A 22,150-nucleotide genomic window follows, 5' to 3' on the forward strand; every position below is an offset into this window, starting at 1 on the left:
GATGGCCCATTGAGGGTCATCAGCTGTACAATGAGCCCATGGAAAGGACCAAGGGGATACACCTATTGAGTCAGTAAGACATTCCCGGGTAAGCCTGTGTAATGAGAACTCCAAGGCTTTTCCATGCCATGTGCTGTGAATCTTGTGTTTGGGACACAGGAAGAACAAGTCACATAGCAAAAGGAATATAAAGCGCAGCTGCATCATCTCCGTTTTGTCATCAATCCTCCTTCCTGCCTCTGGAGCAACTTCTCTACAAACTGAACCCTGGAACAAAGGACTGAATGAGTCATCCAAGCTGTGGATGTGTTCCCGACAGACTTTCACACCGGCAACTCACTAATACTGCTAAGAACCTGATCTATCCATTTTGGAATGTATCTGACTGCTTTCCCATTTCACTTCATTCTATCTTATTTCGTTTAAATCTTTAGTTTAGATGCTAAAGGATTGGCTGGGAGTGTGGTATTTTGGGTAAGATCCAAACCTATACTGACCTGGTAACGTGGCTGACCTTTGGGGTCAGAAGATCATTTTGTTTATGTGAGCAGTTTTTAAATAACCTCTCACTGTGCTGGATCTAGGTGCTGACTGGGAGTCAGAGAACTGGGATGCAATGAAGGGGACTGTGTGATTTCTTTTTTCAGCTTCTCGATAGCCTGTGTGGGTGATCTCTTTTTCAGCCTGCCCCGATCTTGGCATTTTCAGTGAGAACTGCCTCTGGCCCACCAGGTCACACTAAGCACTGAAGTTAAATAAACAGAATTTTTTTTATGACAAAGTCTTATGAAATCAACTGAACTCCTTTGTTTTCTTTCATCTCAGCAAGATTTCCTCTTACCCAGCCTGATATGATCTCCCAGCTGGAACAAGGAGAAGAGCCATGGGTCCCAGACCTCCAGGGCTCTGAGGAAAGAGAGATCCTGAGAGCTCCCCGCACAGGTGAGAAAACATTAAACCAACTCAGAATCTGTAAGTGCCTGAAGGAAACATCTGGTATGCCCAGCAAAGCCCTTGGGAGGTCTCTCAGTTCATTATTGTCCCTAGCAGGGGTTGTATCCTCAGGGTAAATATAGCTCATGGCTTCCTGTAGATCCTAGCAGACACCAGGCATTAGCTTCTTCCCTTCCCCCTGCGTATTTGGATAGGATGTGAAGGCTGAATTCATCCCCCTCCTCTGTCCTATTTAGGGGAAAAGTTTGGGGGAGTTCAGTTCCTGATTTTTATTTGACCTGTCTTCAGCGCCTGTTTTGGTTTGGTCTTCCCCTTTCCATCCCTGTTTTGAGGTTTCTGTCTCTATCGCAGCAGGTGATGCAATGACATGTGAGAAAGAGGAGCAGAATTATCAGCAGGGAAATGTTGAGCAAGTGGATAAACACAGAGCATTATCGCAAAGTTCGAAAAGGAATGTGTCCAGGAGTAATGAGGAGGGAAACTCTTTTGAGATTCAGCACAGACCAGAAAGAGAGCAAGGAAACCAGGCAGGGGAGAAATTGGGTAAATGTATTTCCTCTCGGGAAACTCAGAAGGTCCTCATGGAAACCACAACACAACAGGAAATCCTTAGGCAAAAGAGAAAAAATACATGCACTAAGTGTGAGAAAAACTTCATTCACAGATCAAGCCTTTCTGTTCATCTGAGTATCCACACAGGGGAGAGGCCCTACGAATGCCGTGAGTGTGGGAAGACCTTCAATAGCAGCTCAGACCTTTCTAAACATCGGAGAATCCACACAGGGGACAGGCCCTACGAATGCAGTGATTGTGGGAAAACCTTCACTCACAGATCAACTCTTTCTGTGCATCAGAAAATCCACACAGATGAGAGGCCCTATGAATGCCGTGAGTGTAGGAAAAGCTTCACTCACAGATCAGCCCTTTCTAGACATCAGAGGATCCACACAGGTGAAACACCCTATGAATGCAGTGAGTGTGGGAAAACCTTCAATAACAGCTCAAACCTGATTACCCATCAAAGAATTCACAGAAGGGAAAGGCCGTATAAATGTTGTGAGTGTGGGAAAACCTTCACTTGCAGATCAGGCCTTTCTCTTCATCAGAGAATCCACACAGATGAGAGGCCCTATGAATGCCGTGAGTGTGGGGAAAGCTTTATTACTAGCTCAGCCCTTTCTAGACATCAGAGGATCCACACAGGGGACAGGCCCTATGTATGCAGTGAGTGTGGGAAAACCTTCAATCACAGCTCAAACCTTATTACCCATCAAAGAATTCACATAAGGGAGAGGCCGTATAAATGCTGTGAGTGTGGAAAATGCTTCACTCACAGATCAGCCCTCTTTGAGCATCAGAGAATCCACACAGGGGAGAGGCCCTATGAATGCCGTGAGTGTGGGAAAAGCTTCACTGATGGATCAGCCCTTTCTAGACATCAGAGGATCCACACAGGTGAAAGACCCTATGAATGCAGTGAGTGTGGGAAAACCTTCAATCGCAGCTGAAACCTTATTACCCATCAAAGAATTCACACAGGGGAGAGGCCGTATACATGCTGTGAGTGTGGAAAATGCTTCATTAAGAGTTCGGCCCTTTCTGAGCATCAGAGAATCCACACAGGGGAGAGGCCCTACGAATGCTGTGAGTGTGGGAAAACCTTCTCTTGGCTCTCAGCCCATGTTAGCCATCAGAGAATCTGCCATGGAGATCAACATTGTAACAATCTCTAGGGCTATCAAGACTTTCTTTTCTTTAACACTTTTCCTGATTCCCACCCACATAGTAACTTTTAAAGCTCTTTGAACTGTTTGCAGCACCATTATTCCTCAGCTTGTCCAGATGAGTGGCCCATTTTTGCCTTTTGCAGTTCGCCCTCTTTTGAGATGGACCTATTTGTCCTTTCTATTGTCCCACAAGTAATTTGAGTGTGCCCTTCCTATGAGGAACCAGGGAACGTCACATTTGTACCATTCCTCCTATTGCAAAGTTATTGTTAGTCACCAGTGATACAGATTGTATCATTGCCAGTTGTTCTCACGTTGCTCTGGGTTGTGCTGAAGAGCAGTTATATTGGGAATTTTTCAAATTAGATGTAAATGAAGAGGAGCAGGGGCAGGAAAAAAGTGTCATTTCAGCTTCCGTGACACTGGAAGGAGATGGGGTGACTCAAAGATTCCCTCCTTCTCCTTCACTGCAGAACTGTTACCTTTTGCCTGGGCCATGCAGAGTTTATGTTCATCACATTCTATCCATCCACTTCTCAAAGTGTCATGTGATGAAGCATTCTCTGTTGTCTGTGCTTGCAGATGATGTTTTTACTACTTTAATCCTATATCAGAATCGCTGTGACTGGAGATGAGTGTCAAAAGTCCTGGGAGGGGAATTCAAATGGATTCCAAATAGAGTGTGATCATTTAGAGTTTAAATCCCAGGTTCCATCTATTGTAAAGCCACTTCTGGGAAGAGGGCTGTTTTTCCCTTATTATGGGGATGCTAGAATACTAAAAAATTTGTAAATAACATAACTGACTATGGAGACAGGGATGAGGGAAGCAGGTTTGAATGGATCAGAGGACAATGTGGTGGGAGAATCTCTTGTCCCGGTTCTGAATAATCAGATGTAACCTGCTCCGGAATTTCACTTGACACTTTCTTTGTAATGTATTTTCTCTCTGTGATGTGGGTTTCTATCTTTCCTGAAGGCTGTGTTTGGTCACCCAATTGGATATTAGTTCATTTTGATAGGATGTAGCTCAGATTTATTGAAGAATTTAAGACAATGACCCTTTGCTAAGTCCGCATTTATGATTTCAGCTTTGCTTTTTCCCCATCCCTCCATGATGACATGGAGAAAGTTGAAGTGCAGTTCTATCAACAGGAGTGAACTCTCTAATTTACTGGACAGGCTAACAAGGAAACAGCAGTGATTTAAAATCTCAACTCAGAAATGGTGAACAACAGCACAACCCCAACTAACTGAAGGAAGTGCATATGATCACAGTGTATTTCAGTTGTTTAAGGCAATATTGTCTCCGATGATCTGGGAAGAGAATTCCATGGTAAGTGATTTTGAACTAGGCAAAATGCTCATGTGTTTGGTTCCCAAAGCGTTTGTAACCCAGGCCCTACAGAAGATCTCTCCTAGCTAATCCTATGCTATGGGAAATGCAGCCGTTCATGACACAGATGTTGAGGAAATAGAAGTGGAGTTCTTGTCGAATTTATCCTTTGTAGGTTCTAAAGATGTGTATAAAATAAAACCAGTGTTGAAAATGTAATATCTTCAGAAAAATGCCCATTTTTTAATAGAATCTCCAGCTGTGGTAACTAACGAAGATTCTGATCCAGGCCTGTATCCAGTCCCTTTCCTGGACCTGTGCCACTGAATTAAAGAAAAACTAGGTATGTTTCAGGAAGCCATTCCTCATTAACACTGCTGAGATTTTACGTGGTTTTGTAAAGGATTCTACTTCAGAGAAGTGTAAATTTCCCCTATCCAAGACCAAGGATTTGGAAAGAGCTGAGGTTGAAAGAGTCCACACTCAGTTCTTGGTTTCCACCCCAGTAAAGGAAGCTATGGTGACCCAAGGAAAATTGTTTGTACAACTCCACTTCCTACTTCAGTGTCCCTGATTACACTTCCAAAGTATGCCAGGGTTAGACTGAGAAGAGTCATCCTTCACTGTTTGGATGCAAAGAGAGAGTGCTTCATAGGACATTCCTTCCCTGTGGATCCCAAACTGGCTGCCTGGCTGGGTAACAAGGACTTTCAGGCTGTAGAAATGATGGTAACCAATGAGGCAACGAATTTGTCAGCCTCCAATTTCAGACTTCCGGATACTCGCATGTTGAGTCCTGATACTATGGCTTTGTGTCTGACGCTGTGGCTACACAATTAAGCTGATGTTGGCACAGCTGCACCAATGTAGCTGCGCTGCTGTAGCACTGCTATTACAGATGCTCTAAGCCAATGGGAGAGATTTCTCCCATCGGACTTGATTAGTCCAGCCCCCGCAAGCAGCGGTGGCTTTGTTGGCAGGAGAAGCTCTCCCGCTCATGTAGCACTATCTATACAGGGGGTTAGGGCTGTGTAACTACGTTGCTCAGCTGTGTGGATTTTTCACACCCCTAAGCAATATAGTTATCCCGATAAATGTCTTTAGTGTAGACCAGAGAGGTTTCTCTTGTGCTTTATGCATTTACATTACTTCTCTACCTCCTCCTACTTTGAAAGATTAGAAAGTGTGAAAAGAGAGGTATTTTTCTCCATGATGCAAAGATTCCGACATAGAAGACCCCTTCTACCAACACGTATGGCAGAAGATCCTGAGATATATGAACTCACAGAAGTGGTTGGGTCCTACATTGGGACAAACCACAATAAGAACCAGGGTTCAGTTGTTGGCAATGGGGATTAAAAGAAAAGTAACATATGACAACAATTTGTGATCTTTGAATATGTTGTTGTTACCAATTAAAATGAAATTATAGGTGAAGTTATTGGTTAAAGAGTAAGAGACTGTGTGATAATCTGAATTATTTTGGAAAACTGAAAGTTGTCTTGTTTTTGTTAGTCATACAGGAAATGATGGCTAATCTTGAAAAGTTAATTTGATTTAATTTACCCTGGTTCCTCAACTGTTGCTACAGCTCTAGTACCCATCAATCCAAAGACTGAGAGAAATGGAGAGTTCCAACCATTGTCCTTTTAGTATCTTATTGTTCCTCTCTCTGTTTTTTGTGCTGGCCTTTCTCTTCTATCATTTTCTGCCTTTGTTTAGTTGATAACAGTTGGTATCCATCACTCACATTTGTTTGTTTAAATCTCTATCCGTTAAATAATTTTTTTGCTTGTTCAATAACTGTACTCAAGTGCTGCGTGAGATACTAGTTTTACTGTGGACCCTTGCTACTGTATCTTGGGATACTTCAGTAAGAGAGGATCTGGGATTTCACCAAATATCTGGTGGACACACTGAAGGAACTCAGGGGTTAGGGTGGCTGCTGTAACTCAGAGGAGGGTCCTTGAGTTCCAGCAGGCTGGTGAGTTTGGTCACTAACATCCAGCTGCCAAATGCAAAACTCCCTCTTCCTTGTGGCAGGTGGCAACAAGGAGACTCACAGTCCTCAGTACCCTGAGAAAGGTCACAGTGTGTCTCTATGTTGATCCACCTGTCAAATTCGCACAGGGAAAGCTCCCAATAGCACAAAAGTCTGCCCTATGAAATCATGGAACATGTGCACTTCGCTCTGTGAAAGCATGTAAAGAATCCAAGCGCTGCAGGACAGGGTTTGGGTCCAGAGTGACCTAGACAAATTGGAGGATTGGGCCAAAAGAAATCTGAGGAAGTTCAACAAGGAGAAGTGCAGAGTCCTGCACTTAGGACGGAAGAATCCTATGCACTGCCACAGGCTGGGGACTGACTGAGTGAGGGGGGATTTGATAGCAGCCTTCCACTACCTGAAAGAGCAGGATTGTGGACTCTCTCCTAGCCACTTTTGTTGGGCTGGGCAGGCAGCCTGGAAGCCTTTCTAGAAGAGAATTGGGAACTGAGTTAGAAAAACCAATGTGGAAACCAGAACCTCAGGTTTAGACTCATTTGTTTATAATATTAAATCTTCAATTCTAGTGTCACGGTCAATACAATTGCTTCTGCCTGATAGTTGCCCAAAGGGAAACTTAACTTCTCTGCAAAGGGAGTGGAGAGAAAACACTTTTCAGAGGCCAAGAGAGACAAGGCGAGTGAGGGTAAGAGCTTGTAGAGGACCAACCTCTGTTGGTGAAAGAGACAAGCTTTGGAGCTAACCCAGCACCCTGCTTCAGTTTTGTGTAGCCTGAAAGATCGTCTCTTTCCTAAACAGCAGTTAGAACATAAGAACAGCCATACTGAGTCAGACCAGTTCATCTAGCCCACTGTCCAGTCTTCTGAAAATCACCAATGTCAGGCGCCCCCCAGAGGACCCATGGGACCAACATGGATACAACAACACTGCAACCAAGGTTAAAAGTCAATGCACGTGGGAGAAGCATCTTGTGTTTCATTCCTTACGTGCTAGTCCCATTGTGTTGCCATCTCCTTTTCTTTCTTTCTGTTAAAAGCTTTGGTGTTTTGCACAGAAACATTATTTCCCCAGCAGAGACCCAGGAGTGGTGGCTGCATTCCGGTACCAAACAGTCACTAGAAGGGGGCAGACAAAGGCCTTTAGGACGAGGCATCCCTCACTGTCAAAAAATCATCTCGCTCCTGCAGGTGACTGGCAGCCTGAATTTGTTCCTTATCCTCCCAGAGTCTGGGGGGCTGGAATCAGAACTACCCAGCCCCTCCATATGTAGCAGGAACAAACATAAACCTTGTCTTTAAAACAAGCTGTTCCCTTCCTTCTCAGGGAAGATTTTTCTATGAGTGAAGTTGAGTTTCAGTTCCCCTCTCCTGGGGTGGGGCCAGCTCCCAATGAGCTCTGATTTCACCTTTGCCCCCTTTCAGTCACTCTGGGATCCGAACTCTGCTCCCTGCCGTCAGGCAACTTCCAGCCCATCCACCCTGCTCATTAATTCCATGGTCATATATCACCCCCTTTGCCAGCACACAGAGCCTGCAGGAAAGTTACTCATACTAGATGCATTGGTGCTATAGTGTTGTGCATAGGTGCTGTCCAAACAGTTGATCTGGGTTTGAGTCCCAGCCAGTGCAATAATGGCTTTTTGTCTTCTGTCTCCTCGTCTGGAAGTGGTTTAATTTCAGTCACATTGTGTTACAATCACATCCATAGAATGAGACAATAAGTGTGTCAAAGTCCAGCAGGTCATACACGATGGAGGCACACAAGGGGCTGGAATGTTTTCATCTGAGAAAGACAGAACACTTGGAAACCTGCATCTCCCATCCCCTGGCCTTCCGTGTTATGATTCCAGCTGTGTGAGCTGTTTGTATGATGTTCTGGCATGATGGGGAAATAAAGTATTGAGTCAGTTTTTGCTCCTGCAGATTCCTTTGCAGTTACAATTATAATGACATGAACAAAAGGGAGGCAAAATAAAAATAATCCCCAAATTGCAATACAGGTGGGGAAAGAGAAGATCACGGTTAAGCCAAATACATCAAAATAAAAATACTAAAAGGGAAAGGGGGAAGAGATCAGGTCTGTGGAGATCCCCTTGATATTTGAACTCACATTGTTAGAATCAAAGTTCAGACTTGACACTGGAAAACCTGCAACTACCTGTCTCTCTGAACACCTGTGATGAACAAGATCGAGTTGGGACACCGGTTCTGCTTCAATCATGTATTGTCTCTCTGTTCTCTCTTTCTTCTCCCCGCAATTCCTCGTATCCAATGTCTCTGCCTTTCTCCTCTTGTTCCCTCTCCCCCTGCCCTTTCCCAGTGGCAGCGACTCACAGGGCTTCTCCCCTGGTAGCTGGTGCTCATTATCAATCAAATAAATCAAAACACTTTCACCAGCAAGTGGATTTAGCCCAGGACCCTCAGAGTCAGCAGCTGTTATACCCCCACTGAGCTCTCTGGTCAGGTGTCCTAGCACTGGAAGCCTCCTGTGTAGATTCTAAAATAGCGTTTTTGCAGCAGGGGGCTGAAATATTGGACTGGACATTGTAGATCCACCGTTATTTTATTGAATTGCTTCAAAACAGCAAGTATAGAAAGTCTCCTAAGTGTCAGGCTCTCTGCCATGGAAACAGCTGCCCCTGCTCTCCAGGAGTCTGTGTGTTCCACCCAGCAACGTACAAACCTGCTCCGAGCTGAAGGGGGGTCAGACAGTGACGGTAACGCAAATCTTCAGACAATTAACCCAAGTCCCTTCCTTTCTTGAACCCAGGACGTGCCAGTCACTTGTTAGCCATGGCGTTACCTTCATCTTCAAATACCTCTCAGGACATTTCACAGAGAGAGTGGAACCCCCCCTCATGGCTCCCTGTTGAGGCATTGTACCATACCTGCCCCTGGACACTGTGTGGTTTTATACTCCTAGAGCTTTTTCTCTTCAAACCCCTTATCCCAATCTCTGGGCCACTGCCACATTTCAGAGTTTAGAATTTACTCTCATCACCCTCGTATGGCACTTTCCATGTGAATGAGACAAAGCAATGGGGGAAGCTCTGTGGCTAATGAAAACCGGTGTGTTGGGTGAGGCCTGAACTCATAACCCCAGCAGTGCGCCTCCCTCACTAACCAGTTGTATCCCTGTAGGTGCTTCATACACAAGCCTGGGAAGTAGGCAGTTACCTGTGTCTGTGATTAACAAAGTTGGTGGCTAGTTGAAAGGCTGATGGTTCAAACCCAGGTGAAGATAGAGGTGTTTGGCGTTTTTGTGAAGAGAATCCAGTACATTTTAACAGGCAGGAAAATGCCTCAATTCTGGCCTAGCCTCATTGGGCAAGCATAAGGAGTAATTTCACCAGATGTGTTGGTGGTATAGGGGTGAGCATAGCTGCCTTTTGAGCAGTTGACCTAGGTTCAATTCCCAGCCACCACACTGAGGTGCTGTTTTCTCAGCTGGAAACTAGTTTAATTTCCGTCACGTTGTATCAGTTTATCAATGGAATGAGAGAATCAATGTCCTGCAGGTCATTAAACACCCAGTGAAGGAAGAAAGGGGCAGGACTATACAGTGAGCAGGTGGAGTCACCCTGGTATTACAATGTTTGGGTTTTTTTTTCTTTACTTCCCTCTCCCTTTTAGACTCAGAGCATTTAAGGTTAGAAGGGACCAGTGTGATCATCTAGTCTGACCTGCTGCACCTTGCGGGCCAAAAGAGCCCACTCACCCACTCCTGTAATAGACCTGAGAGGGGAGGCAGCTCTGTGCTCTGCCCCTACTCCAGGCAGCGCATGGAGGCCCTCTGCCCCCCTCCCACAATGGGTGTGCAGAGACGTGCCAGCAGCACTAAGGTGGCTCCCTGCACACTCTGCCTCTGTCCCTCCGTGCCGCTTCCAGAAGTGTCTGGCATTTCCCAGCATCCCCTGGGGTGGGGGGAATGTCTCCATGTGCTGCCTCTGCCCCGAGAACCAACTCCACAGCTCCCATTGGCCAGGAACTGCAGCCAATGGGAGCTCTGGGGGCCGCGCCTGCAGGTAGCGGCACATGGAGACTCACTGTCCCCGCTGATCTGAGAGCTGCTGTCACAGGGTTGTGTGTACTGGTCACTTCGGGAGTTGCAGTGCCCGGGGTAAGCACCACCCCCTCCTGCACCCCAACCCCAAGCAGAAAGCCCGCACCCCGCACCCAAATTTCCTCCCAGAGCTTTGCTTGTCTTCCTTTCACCCAGAACGATCCTTCCTCTCCTGGGTTGCAAGTAGCCATCCTTGGGAAGCCACGAGGCAGGCACAGGATCCTACCTCCCAGCAGCCAACTGCACCTCCCCAGACTTTGCAGAATGAATGGTGGCGCTCTACTAACCCCACTTAGCCGCACTGAGGGGCTTAGCTTCTGCCCTGCCTTCCTCAGCTCGACTTTCCTCTTTTGCCCCATTCTTGCCTCACTTCCTCCTTTGGCAAGTCACACAAAGGAGGCCAGCAGGAAGAGCTGGTCTCCACCAGCCAACCTCCCAGGGCAGAGGAGACCAAGCCACAAGGCTCCAAAAGGTGACTGACCCAGATCCTCTAGCTTTCCTCTGCTGATGCCAAGGCTCTTTCTCAGCTCATTTCCCCAGCCTCTGTCCTGCAGGGGTTGGGTTTATCACAGGTACATGCCAGTGGCAGCAGTAGGAACTTTGCTAGACAGCCAGGGAAGCTGGGAAAACTAAGCAATTTTGTTTCTGACTGGTTTTGAACCAGGGACCTTTTGCATGTTAGGCAAACGTGATAACCACTACACTACAGAAACTCTGTCAGAGGACTCTGCCCCTCCCTTCATAAGAGTATAAGAATGGCTATACTGGGTCAGACCAAAGGTCCATCCAGCCCAGTGTCCTGTCTGCCAACAGTGGCCAATGCCAGGTGCCCCAGAGGGCGTGAACCTAACAGGCAATGATCAAGTGATCTCTCTCCTGCCATCCATCTCCATCCTCTGACAAGCAGAGGCTAGGGACACCATTCCTTACCCATCCTGGCTAATAGCCATTCATGACTTAACCTCCATTAATTTATCTAGTTCTCTTTTAAACCTTCTTATAGTCCTAGCCTTCACAACCACCTCAGGCAAGGAGTTCAACATGTTGACTGTGCACTGTGTGAAGAAGAACTTCCTTTTATTTGTTTAAAACCTGCTGTGCATTAATTTCATTTGGTGGCCCCTAGTTCTTATATTATGGGAACAAGTAAATAATTTTTCCTTATTCACTTTCTCCTCATCCTTCATGATTTTATATACCTTTATCATATCCCCCCTTAGTCTCCTCTTTTCCAAAATGAAAAGTCCTAGTCTCTTTAATCTCTCCTCATATGGGACCCATTCCAAACCCTAATCATTTTAGTTGCCCTTCTCTGAACCTTTTCTAGTGCCAGTATATCTTTTTTGAAATGTGGAGACCACATCTATACACAGTATTCAAGATGTGGGTGTACCATGGATTTATATAAGGGCAAATATTCTCTGTCTTATTCTCTATCCCTTTTTAAATGATTCCTAACATCCTGTTTGCTTTTTTGACTGCTGCTGAACACTGCATGGTCGTCTTCAGAGAACTATCCACGACGACTCCAAGATATCTTTCCTGATTAACTGTAACTAAATTAGCCCCCATCATATTGTATGTATAGTTGGGGTTATTTTTCCCAATGTGCATTACTTTACATTTATCCACATTACATCTCATTTGCCATTTTTTTGCTCAATCACTTAGTTTTGTGAGGTCTCTTTGAAAATCTTTCACAGTCTGCGTTGGTCTTAACTATCTTGAGCAGTTTAGTATCATCTGCAAACTTTGCCACCTCACTGTTTACCCCTTTCTCCAGATCATTTATGACTAAGTTGAATAGGATTGGTCCTAGGACTCACCATTGGGGAACACCACTAGTCACCCCTCTCCATTCTGAACACACCGATGGGCGAACCTGGAGAAAGTGATGGCAGCCCTTCGATGGGTCAGCTGGCAGAGCAAAGGACTGGAGCCGGAACTCAGGAAGTCATCCTTATGTTGTCCTTCTGACTCCAGCTTGAAGGAGAGCTCCTTTTTCTTCCCCTTGCTGAGAAAGAGCAGGAGAAGAAAGAAAGATCAGGTGAGTCAACTCTTGCTTGGGAGCCACCCACTGAAAATGTAAAAACAAAAAAGTAAAGCCATAAAAGACTTCAAAGCCCACCAGGCCCAACCTCTCTTCTAATATGGCAGAAAAGCCACACGTCTCCTGTCTAGGTAGGGATATCCTATTGCCCCACAAGAAGTGGAAGGCCATCATGTTCAGCCTCAGCAGTACTCATGGAGCAGGGGGAAATACATGGCTGAGGAAATTCCCTGTAGCCGAAAGATAGGTCTTGAGCATCACAGCTTTGTAGGTAATTACAAGGTCTACTTACGCCACCGGCTGAGCCATTCCTCACAGGCCAGCAACTGCTTCTCCCAGTTTGCGTTCCTCACCATGTACCCAACTAAATGCTAGAAGGCCCAGCTCATCAACCTGCCCACTCTTGCAGCCCTCCTCTTCCACCCTGACTGATAGGGAGGAGTATTAAGCCTCCCTCCCTTAGGCCTTTCAGCATTCCTGGGGAACACCAACACCGCCCAAGTGACTTTGGGCCAGTTGGTCAACCAATAGGGCTGCCTCCTAGGCCAGGCTGCAGCCCAGCTTCAGGACTCAGAGGAAATGGAGCTCCCATCCCTACCTACAGGACTCCAAGCACGACCAGCCTTCTGGATCAAACATCCCCTCTTGTGCTCAAGTCACAACAGCTAGCAGGCAAAAGGCAGGTTTTCATATCATTTGAGAGAGCAAGACAGAGCCTTGGAAGACCCAGCAGGATTAGGTCGCACAGGAATTGTCCTCAGATCCTACTGAGACTTCAACTCAGATTGCAGGATTCAAAGTCCTGAGGGCTGCTCTTACACCATGGGACCAATAGGGAACCCCCAGATCTCTGCTGAGTTCTGGTGTGGATGACCCTGCGGGTGCAGCCCTGCATTTGCTCACCAAGTTGGCATGTAACAGTTTGCTGCAATTCCCAGAGGCCTTTCTTAATCCAGACTGAGAGGCCAGTGGCCATGTGAGGAAATTGCCCCTTCCATCCTAGGCAGCACATGGCCCTTTCTAGGAAAGACCAAGTCCTGGAGGAAAAATGACTGTTGTGAAATAACATGCTGAGGAGATGCCTTTTTCAGTTGTTGGAGGAGTACCATATGGGGAAATGCTCCCTTTTCACCTAACCAGGGATTTGAACCCTGGACCGTCAGATTAAAAGTCTGATGCTCTACCAACTGAGCTAGCCAGGCTCATAGAAAAAAAAGGGCAAGTTTGATGCAGAAGAGAAACTAGTCAAGAAAAAGAGGGCAGAAAATTTGCTACTCTTGCTTCTTTAGCAGCCCTATGCCCATCTTGCTTCTCCATGTGGCACCCAGAGACATTCTTCTTTTTTTAGTTAAATATCAGATCCAGGAGAAAACACAGATATACAAAGCAAAATAAAATTGACCTGTCTCATGCAGTGCTACATTGACTTCTATTCAGACTGAGCCTAAGGGAGGGCCTTGCTTTGGGATCAAACATGCCCTCTTGTGCGAGTCACAACAGCTAGCAGGCAAGAGACAGGCTACCATGTCATTGGAGAGAGCAAGAGGAAGCTTTGGAAATCCCAGAATAATTAGCTGGCAATGAAAGGACCCCACAATTCTACAGGGGCTGGAACTTTGATTTCAGGATTCACAGCTCTGAATACCAGCCCTTACACCATGGGACCAGCAGGGGACCTATCAAGAGAGTTTGACTTCTGGCATGAAAGACTCTGTGGGGACAATTTTTTCTGTTAGGGAATACCCAGTGGGAACATGCCTTTCTGGCCAGCCCTACATTTGCTCAAAAAATCAGCACACAGCACTTTGTTGCAGGCCCAGAGGCCTTTCTTCCTCCAGACTGTAATGCCAGTGGACAGGTGAGGAAGTAGCACTTTCAGTCCCAAGCAGTAAAGAGCCCTTCCTAGGAAAGGCCAAGTTCTGAAAAGGAAAAACTGAAGTCAAAGAGAGTCCTCAAGAGATGCCTTCTGAAAATCTTGGGGAATTGTCCTTCTACCTGACCAGGGACTTGAACCCTGGACCCTCAGATTAAAAGTCTGATGCTCTACCAACTGAGCAAATTTGATGCTGAAGAAAAACTGCTCAGAAAATGAGGGCAGAAAACAATACAGAAAACCTGATGCTTTCACTCTCTTAGCAGTCCTAGCCCCAGCCTGCTCCTCCATCCGGCCCCCTGAGGCCTTATTCTTTTTTTAGTTAAATAGCAAATCCAGGAGAAAACACAGTTATACAAAGCAAAACGAAATCACAAACAGAAATGTCATTGGAAATACAAAAATTAAAAAGGAAAACGCAATTCCCATCACTTTATCATGTCTGGGCCATTCCTGTATCGAGAGCACCTGCTAAGGGCCCTGTGTGCTTACGAGAAACCTGGAGAAACTCATACCACAGCCTGAACATGAAACTCAACTACTCCCAGGTGCTGCAGTAAAACCCTTTCCCTGCTATGACGTTGCACTCCATATGATTTTATTAAAATATGCTAATGAGTGTGAATATAATGTAACTGGAATATGCTTTATGCATGTAAGGTAGCATTACAAAGTTTATAATCGACTGTGTGTGTTCATCGTATGTGTATGAACCGATCATTCTTGTATCTGAAACTAGAAATATGAACAATAACTCTGAGGTCTTGTTGTAATGATGCAAAGTGTGGGCCACTAATAGTGGTTTGGACTCTTGATGGCTCCCATTAACCAGGACAATTGACTGTAGATGGCTCTGTCCTGCACCATCTGTGAGTCAGGCCAGGAAGAATGAAGGCTTGGGGTCTCACAGGACATGTGAGCATGTCACCTGGTACAGGAATCCATCTTAAACCTTGGGCTTTTCCCCAGGAGAGAGACAAAAGATTCCTGCCTTGTACCAAAGTTATATAAGGGGATAGAACAGAAGAAAGGTGGCTGCAGTCATAAGAAATCCCCTAGCTACCACCTGAGCTGGAACAAGGATTACGCCAGGTGAAAAGATTGGGCCCAGACTAGAAATAAGCCTAGTCTGCAAAAGAAGCTTATTGGAAGATCTCTGAGGGTGAGATTTTATCTGTATTGAGTTTCATATTGTATTAGGTTTAGACTTGCATGTTTTTGATATATTTTGCTCTATGGAGAATACAAACTCTATAGAGAAGGAAAAGTTAATGCCTTAGAAGATTCTGTGTGTGTGTGTGTGTTAGATGGATGCGAAGGTGTCTAGAAAACACTGTCCTGTAGTCTCTTTTCTCTGATTTCCTTTAGAAAATTTGAAGCAGGGAGCAAAAACCATTGTCTTCTGAGAGGTTTGAACTCAAAGCCTTCAGATTATGAGACTGAGACACTACCAGCTGTGCTAAGAAGGCTTGGAAAAGATTTAGACTCAATGCATGTAGAATCCTTCTGCAGCCGTGACTGAGCCAGGGGTGCACTGGAAGAAGCAGGGGGATATGGTGCCCAGACACCTTTCCTGGCAGCTAATAGATCAATTTTCCCTGACAGTGAACAATCTACTGGAATTCATGGCAGCAGAGGGTGGATATTTCCAAGCTGAGCATCAGCTTCCACATTTCAGAACTTATTCTCCTTTTCCTAGTAGGGTACTTTCCATGTGAATTGGGCAAAACAAGTTGGGGAAGCTACAGGGGTAATAGAAACCAGTATTCAATGTAAGGCTTGAACTCATAAGCCCAGCAGTAGCCCCTTTTGCACTAACCAGTAGCACCACTGCAGTTGCTTCTTAGGCAAAGCTGGGAAGCAGGCAATTATCAGTCTCTGTGGTTCACACCTTTGCCTGGTAATTGAAAGGCTGCTGGTTCATACCTAACTAAAGATGCGACTTTTCAGCCATGAGACTCCAGGATATTTTAACAGGAAGAAAATCTCCTCATTTCTGGTTTAGCCCCATTTGACCCCTTCTGCCTGTCTTCTCCCCCACACCACCTCTTTCCTTCCCCATTGGGGCCATACAGAGAGGAGCCCCAGTCACTGAGAAGTTCCCTTTTCTCCTTCACAGAGGGCTTTAACGCCCCTTGTCTCACTCAGGCTCACAACCACCCAGAGTTCAAGAACTGTCCCTGTTCCCATTGGACAGATGAGGGGAGCCTGAGGTCCAGAGAAGGGAAGTGACTTACCCAAGGGCCTACAAAGCAAAGCGGTGGCAGAGCCAGAAAGAAAAGCCACCAGTTCCGACTCCTGTTCTAATGGACAACAAACCCCCCAGAGGCAGGGATAGAGCCCAGGAATCGAGATGGTGGGGAAATGTCATTCAAACTGTTTCTGTCAGAAAATCCCATTCAGACTAAACCAGTTTGTTTCTCGAAATCATAACAAGTGGGATAAAAGTTCTTTGCTAAAATATTTTGTTGCAAAACAAAAGCATCTCCTGTCTGTCACAGTGTGTTAAATTGTCTTGTCGCACACAAGAGGAGACACTTAGATCTCAAACATTAGATAAGATGCTTCAGTCTGAGCTAAGTCATTGCTGCTCTTAACAATTTCAAAATAAAAACATACAAATCAAATAGACTATTTCAGCTATTCTATTATGTGTTAATCTGCTCTGAGTAAACGTGAAAGGACACCTCATACTATGCCCTACTCCGAGTGACACTCTCAAATGGATCCCCATCCTCCACCCACTGTGAGGTAGGTAGGAGCAGATCATTATTATCTCTACTTGAAAAAGGGAGAAGGTAAGGCTGAAAAAGGAGAATGGACTTGTCTTATGTCACACAGCAAGTCAGTGGCAGAGTTGGGAATTGGACCCAAGAACCCTGATTTTCAAACTAACCATCGGAACTTGAATTTCAGACATTGAATGACCTGAATAAAGTGCTCTCAGATGAGCTCCAGACCAACAACAGTGCACAGTAATTATTCAGCAAGTATTTGAGGAGAACTGCAATGAACTGCTCAGAATCATGAACTGCTCAGAGACAATTAATGCAGAGAAGCAGCAAAATTTGTCCAACATAGAACTGGTTCTGACTTATTTCCTTGATCTTAAAAGAGAACAACAAGGACCTGAGTCTCCTCCCTGCCAATCAGGGTAGAGCCTGAGGAGGGAAGGCTGAGGGTTCTCACCAGAGAGCACAAAGGATGGGCCAGGTCACCAGTGGGGATCACTGTCAGAGCACTATTTCAGCCCCACAGTTTTGGATGGATCACCCACAGTGGGAGCTGCAGAGCACTCCCCTGCAACACACACACACACACACACACACACACACACACACACACCCTGGTGTTGGGAGGGGAACAGGAGAAAGGACAAAAGAAGCAAGAGACAAAGAGAAAGGAGGGAGGGATGGATGGAGGGAAAGGTGAAACAAAAAGGACAAACCCTAATGTCCCCAGTGATTCGAAGGGACAAAATCCCAGGCGTGGAATAAAATTCTGCCTCCTTAAGCTCGTGTTTTCAATGCCTAGAATTCAACTCTCACCAGATGGATCAGACTGAACAGGTTTCAGACCTCCAGGAGGCTCTTGCCTTCTAAACAGGGATGGCTGTTTTCTAGTAAAATCACTACAAGGGAAGGAGAAAACTCGAAAGAGGTTCCTCCTGGCACTCACATCCGTGAACCCGAATACTCTGTCAGTCCTCAAGGAGACCTGGAGAAGGAGACTTGCTGAAGCAAAGCCACAGGGGTCTCTGAGGTTTCCCTGGCCCCTCGCCTCTGTCCTGCCTGGATGATGTCAGCATCTCTCTGTGAGGTCACCACCTCCCCACCACCTTTGACCAATAGTCTGAGGTGCTGAAAAAGGCCTTTGTGATGTCACTGCCACACCCCTCCCTTGCTGTGTTAATGTCCTGCCCCTGGCCAGGCTCTTTGCAGGTTTAAGCTACTCCCTGTGGATCACCCCACTCAAGGAGCGTTCGTTCTAGGAAGCAAGCCGGCTAGACAGGAAAATATCAGACGCTGCTGCCAATGCTACACTCAGTTTTTCAGAAATTAGTCGACTTTATGGCCAGAAGAGACCATTAGAGCTTCTAATCTGACCCCCTTCATATCGCAGGCCTCCTGTATGACAAAAGAGCTACTTTGGGGGCAAACACATTCCAGAAAGGCATCTAGTCTTCATTAAATGACATCAGGAGATGGCAAATCCACCACTTTCCTTGGTAGCCTGTTCCTGTGGTGAATCATCCTCGCTGTTGAATATTTGTGCCTTAGTTGTAATATGAATTTGTCTCTTTTTACCTTCCAGCCATTGGGTCTTGTTATGCCTTTCTCTGCTCAATTAAAAAGCCCTCTAACACCCAATATTTTCTCTCCATTAAGGCCCTTCAACACTTCAGTGAAGTCACCTTTCAATCTTCTTTTGATAAGCTAAACAGACTGAGCTCTTTCAATAGCTTACTAGAAGGCATTTTTCTCCAGCCCTCAGAACATTTTGTGGCTTTTTGCTGCCCCAGCTCCAATTTCACATCATCTTTTTCAACCGAGGACACCAAAACTGGAGGCAGCATTCCAATATCAGTCTCACTGATACCATGTCACCTCCTGTGACATTAATGACTTAATCTGTAACTGTATAGATCACCATTGCGACCACTGTTCTATATTTGCAGCCAATATTGTAGAAAAGTTGCCATGTAAGGGGTCTGTGAAGAGGTTCTGATTGGCTGATTATAATGATGCTATCTCTAGATGTGTATCATTTTTGTAGTTGACATTATGAATATTGGTTCTATGCTGTCCATATTTCAAACTCGTGCTCTGCTTCTGGGGAACACTCAAGACAAGTTGGTGGCAGTTCTGCCTAGCCTGCTTGATGGCCCACTAAGGACCATCAGTTATACAATCGACCCATTGAGAGAAGGCAGATACACCTTGTGACTCAGCAAGGTATGCAGGGACCTGCCTGTGGACAGAACTCAAAGGTTTTTCTATGCCACGTGCTGGATAGAGTGTCCTTGGGACAAAGAAAGCAAAGACCACGTGGCAAGAGACTATAAAAGGCTGATGCCTCATCTCCATCTTGTCTTCAGTCCTGCTTCATACCTCTGGAGGGACTTTGCTACAAACAAGCTTCAGCTCTGTACAAAGGACTGAATGCCCCATCCCAGTTGTGGATGGACTCCAGAGACTTGATTTGAACCTGCAGTTTATTCCATAGCTGCTACAGGCCTGAACCAAGAGCTTTGCCATTACTTCATGTGAAGGATTAAAAATCTATTTGCTGTTTATGTAGCAACCTGGTGCATGGATTGTGCCAGCTCTTTTCCAGACTCAAAGTCCAGAGTATGGTCAAGGACCAGAGGCCTAGCAAATAGTGATAAGCTAAGAGAAAGCTGGGGTAAACAGAAAGCCTTGCTTGCTAAGATAGGCCTGGTCAGCAAATTGCCAGGTGTTGGAGCTAAGAACTAAAGAATTGTGTCTTATTCAGAGATGCAGATTGAACAAAGAATCCCTGTTCCTATTGTGTTTGTTTCTTCTGTAGGGAGACGTTCTTCCCAGAGATCCAGTCTTGAGTTTATGAAAAGTTGTCACATGTCAGTATAAGATATGTCATCCTTCCACGTCCCTTCCCAGGGACCAATGCCTGCCTTTAGACACACAGAAAATCTTTATTGCCATATACTTTCACTGTTTCTTTGCTTTAACCCCTAGGAATGTACCTGTTGGACAATCAAAGGAGTTGCTCCATTCCTATGGACCCCAAAACAGAATTCAACATAGATATTTTATACTAACAACATTTTATCAAAGTATTAATGAAATGTTAACTTGCTAACTTGAGACCATGGGTGGAGACATTATGTAATCTGTTAACTATTGGCTAATGTGCTTATCTTGTCTTGCTGCAAAACCTATCCCGGGGTGTGGAACTGCCTACCCCGTCACTTTCCCCTGCTTGTGAAAAATCTATATATTCTATTGCAATTAATTAATTAACAATGTCTCTGAGCCTAATAAGCAAGGTGACACTCCGCCAGCACTGTGTGTAATAAACTCCTATTTTTGACCTCTACATGGTGTAGATTTGTGTCTTTCTCGGACACCTGCTGAATAAAGAGAAGATTCAGGATCCAGCCTGGCTGAATGTGTGTCCTCTCCTCACAGCTTGGTGATCTTTTGAGGAAATGGAGAAGACTGCCTTTGCCTAGCTGTACATTGCTTGCAAAAGAAACAGGTCTTTTTGGTGACAAGTGTTGAAAGGAGGCACTAGACAAATGTGGAGACAGGAAAAATGTCCCCCAACTGAACTGGCATCTGTGGATGCTGAAGTCACAACACAGAACACTAAACACTATTTGAGAACGGCTGGTGTCAGAAGAGTCTCTAACAAGGCCTCTTCCCCCCAGCAGGGGCCTCTCTGTGCACAGAACTCCTGGTAGCGTGATGGCTGCAGGCAGTGGAGAACTCTATTTTGGCATCTCTTTGCCTGTTTTGTGGTCAGCATCTGCAGTGGCTGTTAAAAGGTCTCTAGATAGTGATCTTTGGGAAGAGCTGGCTGAAGAGCCTTCCTACTAACCAGGAGAGCCTGGCTTGGCCTGCCAGTTCTTCCTTGCTGAACCTAGTGTGTCTGTTGGCTCCTTTTTTGTATCTCTTTTCAAAAAAAGAAAAGACCTGTCAGCAGAATCCTTCTAAGTGCTTGTTCAAGACAGAGAGAGCCTTCCTTGCGGCTAAGTCTTGGTGCCATGGGGCATGCCTCATTGCTGTGGTGCCTCTTGCTGGCCATCCTGGTAATAAGTTCTGGTTCACCGGTGCGCCTTCATCTAGTGGCATCTGGCTGCATCTGTTTTATCATTAGGACCCATGGCGCTCTCAGGACTTCAGTGTCCTCTTATGGACACAGCCCTCTGGCTGTGCCCCACTCAGTTCTCTCCCCCCTTCCCGGGGGCAGCTGTTCTCTACCCGGACACTTGCCTCAGTCGCTGGCTGCAGTCCAGGGTGTAGCCACCTGTGTCAGCCACTACGGAGGCAAAAGTCGTGAACGTCCAACCCTGCATCTGTTTCCCTGGACCACTTCCCCACAGCCCCAGCACCTTCCTCTGACTTTGTATTAGGGCCTCAGTCTGGCAGAATTCGGCCAGAAGGTCACTCATGCTCCCCTTACCCACCCAGCACTACTCTGATCAGGGTGCTCACCCTTCCCCAGCCCCAGCCCCAGCCCCAGCCAAACCTCCCTCCTCAAACTCCAAGCAGTGACTCTCTTGCTGTGCTGAGCAGCCCTTTATATATGGGCTGCTCCAGCAAGCCTTCTCCTGATTGGCTCTCCCAATAAGCCCTTTCCTGATAGGCCGGGTTCTGCGCAGCCTCTGCAAGGCTGCCTTAATCTTTCTCCTGCTTGGTTGGGGGCAGACAGCTCCCCACACTTGGAAAATGGCAAATGAGAAGCTTAGAGCTGGTGGAAAGGTTACCATGACTGAGAACTGAGCCGAGGTTGCTGCGACTGAAACACAGATCACTAACCGCTATATGATCACAGTGGCTGGCGGGAGAAGCACATGTTAGAAGCCCTCTGTCATCTCAGCTGTGGCTTTCTGTGCACGGAGAGCCAGACACCTCAAGGTCTGCAGGTCTTGAGGGAAATGTGGAATGTCTGTACTTTAGAATTTGCAGGTGTTGTCCTGGGCCATCAAATGGAACAGTTGCAAACACTTTCTGGAGGCAGGCACCATGGCTTAGCTGGCTAAAGCACCTGTCTCCTAAACAGGAGATCCTGGGTTCAACTCCCAGTGTTGCCTTTGTGTATGGCTTTTGTCTCCTCTGCTCACATTTTCCTGTGTCTTCCTAGGAAACAGAAGAGACCTCCCTTGGTAGCCAAGTCATTGCTTGCTAAGGAAAAGGCTTCTTTGTAGAGAAGCATTGGAAAGAATCAAATCACAAGCCTGGAGTTGATGAAAAGGCTGCTGTGACTGGCATTAGCATGGTGGTTGCTTTGACTGCAATAGCTGCAACGTGAGAGCCTGCGCCACACGTCCTTGTGATTCACTGGGGATGTCCACATGCAGATGTCATGTCACCTTCCTTTAGATAGTCACTGATAAAAAATGGAGCAGTTGGGAGAAAAGTTCCAGAGAGTGGCAT

The 22,150-nt window shown here is 46.0% G+C and overlaps 3 non-coding genes across 3 annotated transcripts; 1 reads left to right on the plus strand and 2 right to left on the minus strand.

Moving 5' to 3' along the window:
• Nucleotides 1–10,723: 10,723 nt before the first annotated feature.
• Nucleotides 10,724–10,796, minus strand: TRNAV-AAC (transfer RNA valine (anticodon AAC)). The gene has a single exon. It is a non-coding gene; the product is annotated as a tRNA-Val (tRNA).
• A 2,466-nt stretch (nt 10,797–13,262) lies between these two features.
• On the minus strand, nt 13,263–13,335 carry TRNAK-UUU (transfer RNA lysine (anticodon UUU)). The gene has a single exon. It is a non-coding gene; the product is annotated as a tRNA-Lys (tRNA).
• Nucleotides 13,336–21,733: 8,398 nt separating this feature from the next.
• TRNAR-CCU (transfer RNA arginine (anticodon CCU)) lies at nt 21,734–21,807 on the plus strand. The gene has a single exon. It is a non-coding gene; the product is annotated as a tRNA-Arg (tRNA).
• Nucleotides 21,808–22,150: the final 343 nt, after the last annotated feature.

This window comes from Gopherus flavomarginatus, chromosome 8 (genome assembly GCF_025201925.1).
Source record: "Gopherus flavomarginatus isolate rGopFla2 chromosome 8, rGopFla2.mat.asm, whole genome shotgun sequence".
In the NCBI taxonomy this organism is placed as follows: Eukaryota; Metazoa; Chordata; order Testudines; family Testudinidae; genus Gopherus; species Gopherus flavomarginatus.